Genomic DNA, 6,844 nt, shown 5'->3' on the forward strand with positions numbered 1-6,844 from the left:
ATAGTGAAACTAGGGAGTAATTTGCGGTTTAGAAAGTGAATAGAGTGGAAGTGATATAATATATATTACTTACACGAATTTACAATATTAGTATACTATAATATGTATGGCACAAAATACATGTATTATTATATTAGGAAAATAAAGATTCGAATAAAACAGACCGAGAAGTACCCGAGAGAAATAAAATGATAGAGATTAAGATGAGTTGGCGCCGAGATAGAATGATGAACAAACTGCAATCTTCACAGTGATAAGGTTCTCCGATATTTTTAGCATTTCTTTGATTTTCAAGATAATACGGTACTGCGATCTTTCCAGCGTTTCTTTGATCTTCAAGTTGCTCCGGTTCTGCGATCTTCAAGTTGATCAAATATAGATTACAAGAAACAGCACGGTGCAGACGAGGGAGTGGAAGTTCGATAAAGAGTGAAGGAGTAAAAGTTTTGAGAGATAGTGAATCTAGGGAGTAATTTGCGGTTTAGAAAGTGAATAGAGTGGAAGTGATATAATATATATTACTTACACGAATTTACAATATTAGTATACTATAATATGTATGGCACAAAATACATGTATTACTAGTATTTATACCCGTGCGAGGCACGGGACAAAACGGAAAGAGGCGCTCAGGATTCTAAAAAGTTTAATTATTATTTAATTATTAATTTTTTAAAAAAGAAAATAAAATATAAAATCCAAAGCTATTATGGTTTATTTATTAATTAATAATTTAAATTTATTTAAAAAATTAAATTAAATGAATAACAAATAAATAAAATAAAATAAAAATTATCCTTCAAAAGGGGAAGGAGCGCCTCATTCCTTAAAAAAAATTTAAACTAAATTTTATTTAGTAAAAACAACAAATAATTTAAAATTGATTTAATTTTTTTTTTTTCAAAATAATAAAAAACAAACTTAACAAAAAAAGGAACAAAAGCCTCCATTATTTTGACTAATTATTATTTAATTAATGAATATCCCCTGCTAAATAAAAATCAAATTAAAATAAAACTAAAAAACAAAAAAATTAAATCTAAAAAAAAGAAAAGAGAACGCTCCATGACATCAATTTTTAATTAAGATATCATCATATTTATTTAGCTTAAAAAATAAAGACCAGATCAAACATTTTTTATTTTATTAAATTCTAATCATTTTCTATTTTTATTTTAGTTTTTTTTTTTGTCTATAACTATTATATTATCAAGCAGTAGAATTATTAGTATTATTGTTTGTTATTATTTACTACTGTCTCTATAAAAAATACCTTAATCAACCTAATTAATCGGTGTATGCGACAATTATACTAATCAACCTAGATAATTGGTGTATGCAATAGTGATATTACTTGTATGTTTCTATTTTTTTAAAATGGAGACACTGAGTTACATTTTAGAAAAAATAAAATATGAAAAGCAAACAAAATACTGGTAGACAGGAAAAATATGTGAATTCAACTATTATAATTGTCTCATGTTTTTTTTCATAAATTAATAAAATAAATCATACTTAATTGGCTAAATCAAAAATGATATTGTCATCTTCAAATTTATTTTCACCATTTATAAATCTATGGTATTGTTTTTTTCCTCATCATATTAAATACAACATAAAATATTAATTTGTTTTTAGCTTATAACTTAAACTCAGTGCATTATTTAGGTCTTTTATAAATAATATATTTATTTTATAGTATAATAGCACAATTTTAAAAAATATATTCTATTTTATTTGATTTGCATATGTCTAAATTAAAATAAAATATATCATAAATAATAAATAATTTGTTTTAATTTTTTTACAAATAAGGCAATTAATTCTAATAGAGATAAAATATACACTCTCTTATCTTATAATAATTATCTAAAATATACACTTTCTTTACAACAATGTTTGGATTATTCAAAGGGTTAAAATTATAGGCAACAATATATATATATATATATATATATATATATATATATATATATATATATATATATATATATATATATATATATATATATATATATATATATATATTTATTGGGATAAATAAATATGAATAGTGTGAATGAGAAAATATACCAATTTAATGATTTTCCTTTTAAACTAAAATGTTAAATATGAATAGTGTGAATGAGAAAATATACCAATTTAATGATTTTCCTTTTAAACTAAAATGTCATTGGAATTGAGTAACATCAATGATTAATATAAATAATATCATATCAAAGAACTTGATAGCTCTATCACTCAAAAACCCCATACTTCACACACCTAAGGAAAAAAAAAAGAAAAGACAATAAGCATGTTGGAAAAAAAATTAAAATAGAATAAATTTGTGTAAGTGATGAATTATTTCCACTATCACTATTAGTATATTTTTATTATTATATTTTATATTAACATGATAACTAATTGAGATTATTAATATATAAAAAATTATATCAAAGAAATTAATCTATCAAACTTAACACACATTTATTTAAAAACAAACAAAAAAATTAAAGTAGAATGAAATTGTATAAATGACAAATTATTTGTTAAATTGAAAGACTAAATTACATGGTTTTGATAAAAATCAAATAACCAAATGAACAAAAAAATTCAACTATTTTAATTAAAGTTAAATTGCAGAAAATTGTAAAAAAAATCCATTCTTAAAGAGACTGATTTATTTCAAAATAAATAATAACATGGAGAAGGGAAAGGAAATAGATAAAAACAATTTTGGTAAAGAAGTAACTACTAATTTTGAAAGATGTCACTACATGAAAATTGTAATAGCATGATATCAATTCATTCCATAATTAAAAAACAAAAATTCATTCCTTAATTAATTACTAATTCAATAACTGCCACATACAAATGTATTAAAAAAAAATCTACAACAAACCGTTTAACTTATTCTATTTAAATACAATACTTTATCATATTTTCACTGCCGCTAATTGAAATAAAAAGTAGTTCAATTTCATTTCATATATAAGCTAGTTTTATCGTTTCACAATAAGTAACTAAATCTGCAGATGCTAAAAAAATATACACTGAAGCAAATTTGCAGCTACCAGACATTGCAAAGTCCACCTTTGAAGTATTCCTGAATCATTAGAAGTATACATCTTATATTTGACATTGCCTTTTGAAGTTTTCTCGGATGTCACTATCCTTTGCAATGTTCTGAAAACCATCGACACAGGACATTAATTAGTTTTGATATAAAACCAAGCGATAGTTATAAACATATATGTATAAGATTTTGCACAAGTAATATATTTCAGACATAATGTCACTTCATGTGGATCTTTTCAGTGAGCCAGTTGCTTTTAAAATGAACTGATTCTTTGAGAACCAAATCAAACTGTTGATATTAACTAATAATTAGGACTGTTTTTAATAAAAAAAACTAAAAGGAAACGAAATCAAATGTGATAATTGTTTAAATAACTCCTATAACAACCAAATCCTTTAAATGGAACTACACCAAAAATACAGATTATAGAACCACTGAAAAATCTTGAGTCTCATATCACATAGTTGTGCAATATTCTTCTCAAATCATGTTTGATATGAGACTGAAGTATGACAGTTTCTCAGCACATCAAAATGTTAATAACACACACGACAGTAAAAAAAAACTAAAAAGAGAACCTTATTGAACCTGAATCATAAAGTCCTTAAAATATTATGAAGAGCAGAAGAAATGACATAAGCATACCTAAACCAATGATTCAAAATAGCCTAAAAAGTCAATCAAATTGTTGTGAGGCTATGAAAGGTTAAAAATAATAAGAGAAGAGAAAGAAAATTACATTTCAAGAACCCATCCAAAAGTTGTATCAGTTTCAGGAACTTGTTTTTATTGTCGGGAGAAACATTCATCAAAGTAGAAGCAATCTTCTTAAGGGATTCCTATTATATTTTCAAATCAAATTAAAAAAATTCCTAAAATCAAGAATATTCATAAATAACATTAGAAACTAAATGACATGCACTCATATACAATTCTCATGGCCTATTAAGGACACTATGTATCCCTGCCATAGACAATTCTCATATCCAATAAGCCTTATCATTATTAGCCTTTGCATCTAATCCGTCATCCTACAGTAGTTTGAGGTAAATGATATGAACCCAAATAATTGTAGAAGCTAGTTGAACATAATTAGATGTTGTCTAATTGTTCCCAGACTTGAATGATATTCCTGTAATAATCAACTAATTAAAAAGTGCATAAGTAAAATTCAAAATAAATGAATGATAATATACATACAATTGGTTGAACTCGAAAGAATATCTGTTGCATTCTTGAAGAGAGATTCAACATCAAACGTCATTATACACACGGGTTGAACAAATCACCTACAAAATATCCATATCAGCATTTAGTGAAACAAATTTGTTAGAAATATATATGCATTTAATGAAATAAGTTTTATAATGTCAGCATATCAATAACAATCAACTATATCACAAAATCAAATACTAATGCATTCAACTTACCATAAAAGGAAAAACCAAGTTTTTTTTTGAATCAATCATTAATTTTCTTATTAATTTTTGAATCAATTACCAGGACCAATTTAAATGGAAAAACGATGAAAATCATATAAAGGACACATAGACCAAATTCAATAAACATAACAGAAAGAAAAACGCATAACATAGCAGAAACACAATGAAGAAAAGACAGCAGAAAAGAGAAAACCTAACAAAATGCCCTAACCTTTGAGGATGAACATGATAGAAACCTTTATCAATCGTTTTTAATGAGTAAACCAATTGTTTTCAATGAGTTGATAATAAAATGGAAGCTGTAGGGAATATAGAAACATAATTACCTTTTCGTATATGCGTCAACATTATAACTGCTTGATCCAATGCATGCTTGTTAATGTTCACCACATTCAGCAGATTATAAAGATAGATTGATATATAGCAGCGAAGTGTGAGGTAAATTGTTCTGATCCAAATTAGAACAGAAAATTAGCTGACGTTGACCAATGCTTTGATTTTGCCGATAACTTTGACAACTTCACCAACATATGAGCCTACCTCTTGAAGAAGCTGCAGGGATACAAACTCATGTGTGTCACAAATTAACATACAGAATTCAGTTATAAACATAAAAAAGGAAATTCTGAAATATACAACAAAATTACTTTTTTCGTATATGTGTCAACACTACAACAGCTTGATCCAATGCAGGCCTGTTAATGTTCACCACATCAGGATTGTGTATCACTTAATTCCTTCTTAGATGCTGGCAAGCTTATCCGAACCCATTTCTCTATCTCACGCACTTATAAAAATCTGAATCATAGATTGCCAGCATATCAAGATTGTGTCTACTGATCATATATCAGTCCTTGTTTCTCTATTTCATGCACCTACTTCAACGCCTCATCAAACTTCCCTTTAACACCACCCTAATTGAAACATGAATTCAAATTAATCTCAAGCATACGGAAGCAACCATGAAAAACAATAATCAGTAAAAGAAGAGGAAGAAAGATTCAATAATTAGTAAACACCACAACTACAAAAACCAATAAAAATCACATCTTTGTCATGTAACTAACAGTAAAATATAAAAGGGTTATAAAAAATCAAATCTGAACAAAAGGGTTTATACCGAAAGGGGGAGATTGAAAAGGATATTAGAAAGATGAAAAAATGTAAGAGGAGCAATGAAGAGGAATGAAAATCGCCAAAACAGAAACAAATATGTGACAAATCCTTATCAATGGTTACGTATTTATACACTGAATTAGGTTGAAATTCAAAAAAATCATAAACACCAACTGAAAGGTTTGTTTACCTGGGAAGAAGATCCAAATCATGAGAAAAAAATAAATTTGAAGGAAAATCGATGAATGATGATGGCTGCTCCATGAATGATGAATTGGAACTTGGGAATATTAACTGCTACGTGTGATGTTGATTTGAAGAATGAGATGAGATTTGAATGGGTATATGAGAAAGGCATTTTGCGTATGAAGAGGAAAAGTAAGATGTTTCAGATTCCCAATAATGAAAAATGATAATGAGCAAATAAAATAATAAGTAAATAAAATAATACAATAAAATGATAAATAGAATAAATAAATTGGGAAAAAGAAATGAATATGAAACGACCTGTGCATTGAAAAACTCAACAAAATAGGGAATAGGGTATTGTATCCTAATTTACATTTACATTAAATGTTTTGTGAAAATAAAATAAATAAAAAATAAAATTAAGTAATTAAAACAAAAATAGGAAATTTGCTTAAAATGGAAACTCTGAAAATAGCATGGCACCTAGAAAGATGACACTTGGCAAAGTTGCCAAAGTTCTCATCTTGCTATTTTCTATAGTATGATTACATTAGGAAAATAAAGATTCGAAGAAAACAGACCGAGAAGTACCCGAGAGAAATAAAATGATAGAGATTAAGATGCGTTGGCGCCGAGATACGGTGATGAACAAACTGCAATCTTCACAGTGATAAGGTTCTCCGATATTTTTAGCGTTTCTTTGTTTTTCAAGATAATACGGTACTGCGATCTTTCCAGCGTTTCTTTGATCTTCAAGTTGCTCCGGTTCTGCGATCTTCAAGTTGATCAAATATAGATTACAAGAAACAGCACGGTGCAGACGAAGGAATGGAAGTTCGATAAAGAGTGAAGGAGTAAAAGTTTTGAGAGATGGTGAATCTAGGGAGTAATTTGCGGTTTAGAAAGTGAATAGAGTGGAAGTGATATAATATATATTACTTACACGAATTTACAATATTAGTATACTAAAATATGTATGGCACAAAACACATGTATTATTACATTAGGAAAATAAAGATTCGAAGAAAAAAGATCG

At 27.0% G+C, this 6,844-nt stretch overlaps 1 long non-coding RNA gene across 1 annotated transcript; it reads right to left on the reverse strand.

Moving 5' to 3' along the window:
* Positions 1-2,983: 2,983 nt before the first annotated feature.
* On the reverse strand, positions 2,984-6,011 carry LOC131656612 (uncharacterized). The gene is made up of 6 exons (XR_009300196.1): positions 5,810-6,011; positions 5,151-5,417; positions 4,830-5,055; positions 4,262-4,350; positions 3,801-4,193; positions 2,984-3,168 (listed from the first exon to the last, which is right to left on the reverse strand). It is a non-coding gene; the product is annotated as an uncharacterized LOC131656612 (long non-coding RNA).
* Between the last annotated feature and the right edge of the window lie 833 nt (positions 6,012-6,844).

Source organism: Vicia villosa, linkage group LG3, assembly GCF_029867415.1.
Source record: "Vicia villosa cultivar HV-30 ecotype Madison, WI linkage group LG3, Vvil1.0, whole genome shotgun sequence".
In the NCBI taxonomy this organism is placed as follows: Eukaryota; Viridiplantae; Streptophyta; class Magnoliopsida; order Fabales; family Fabaceae; genus Vicia; species Vicia villosa.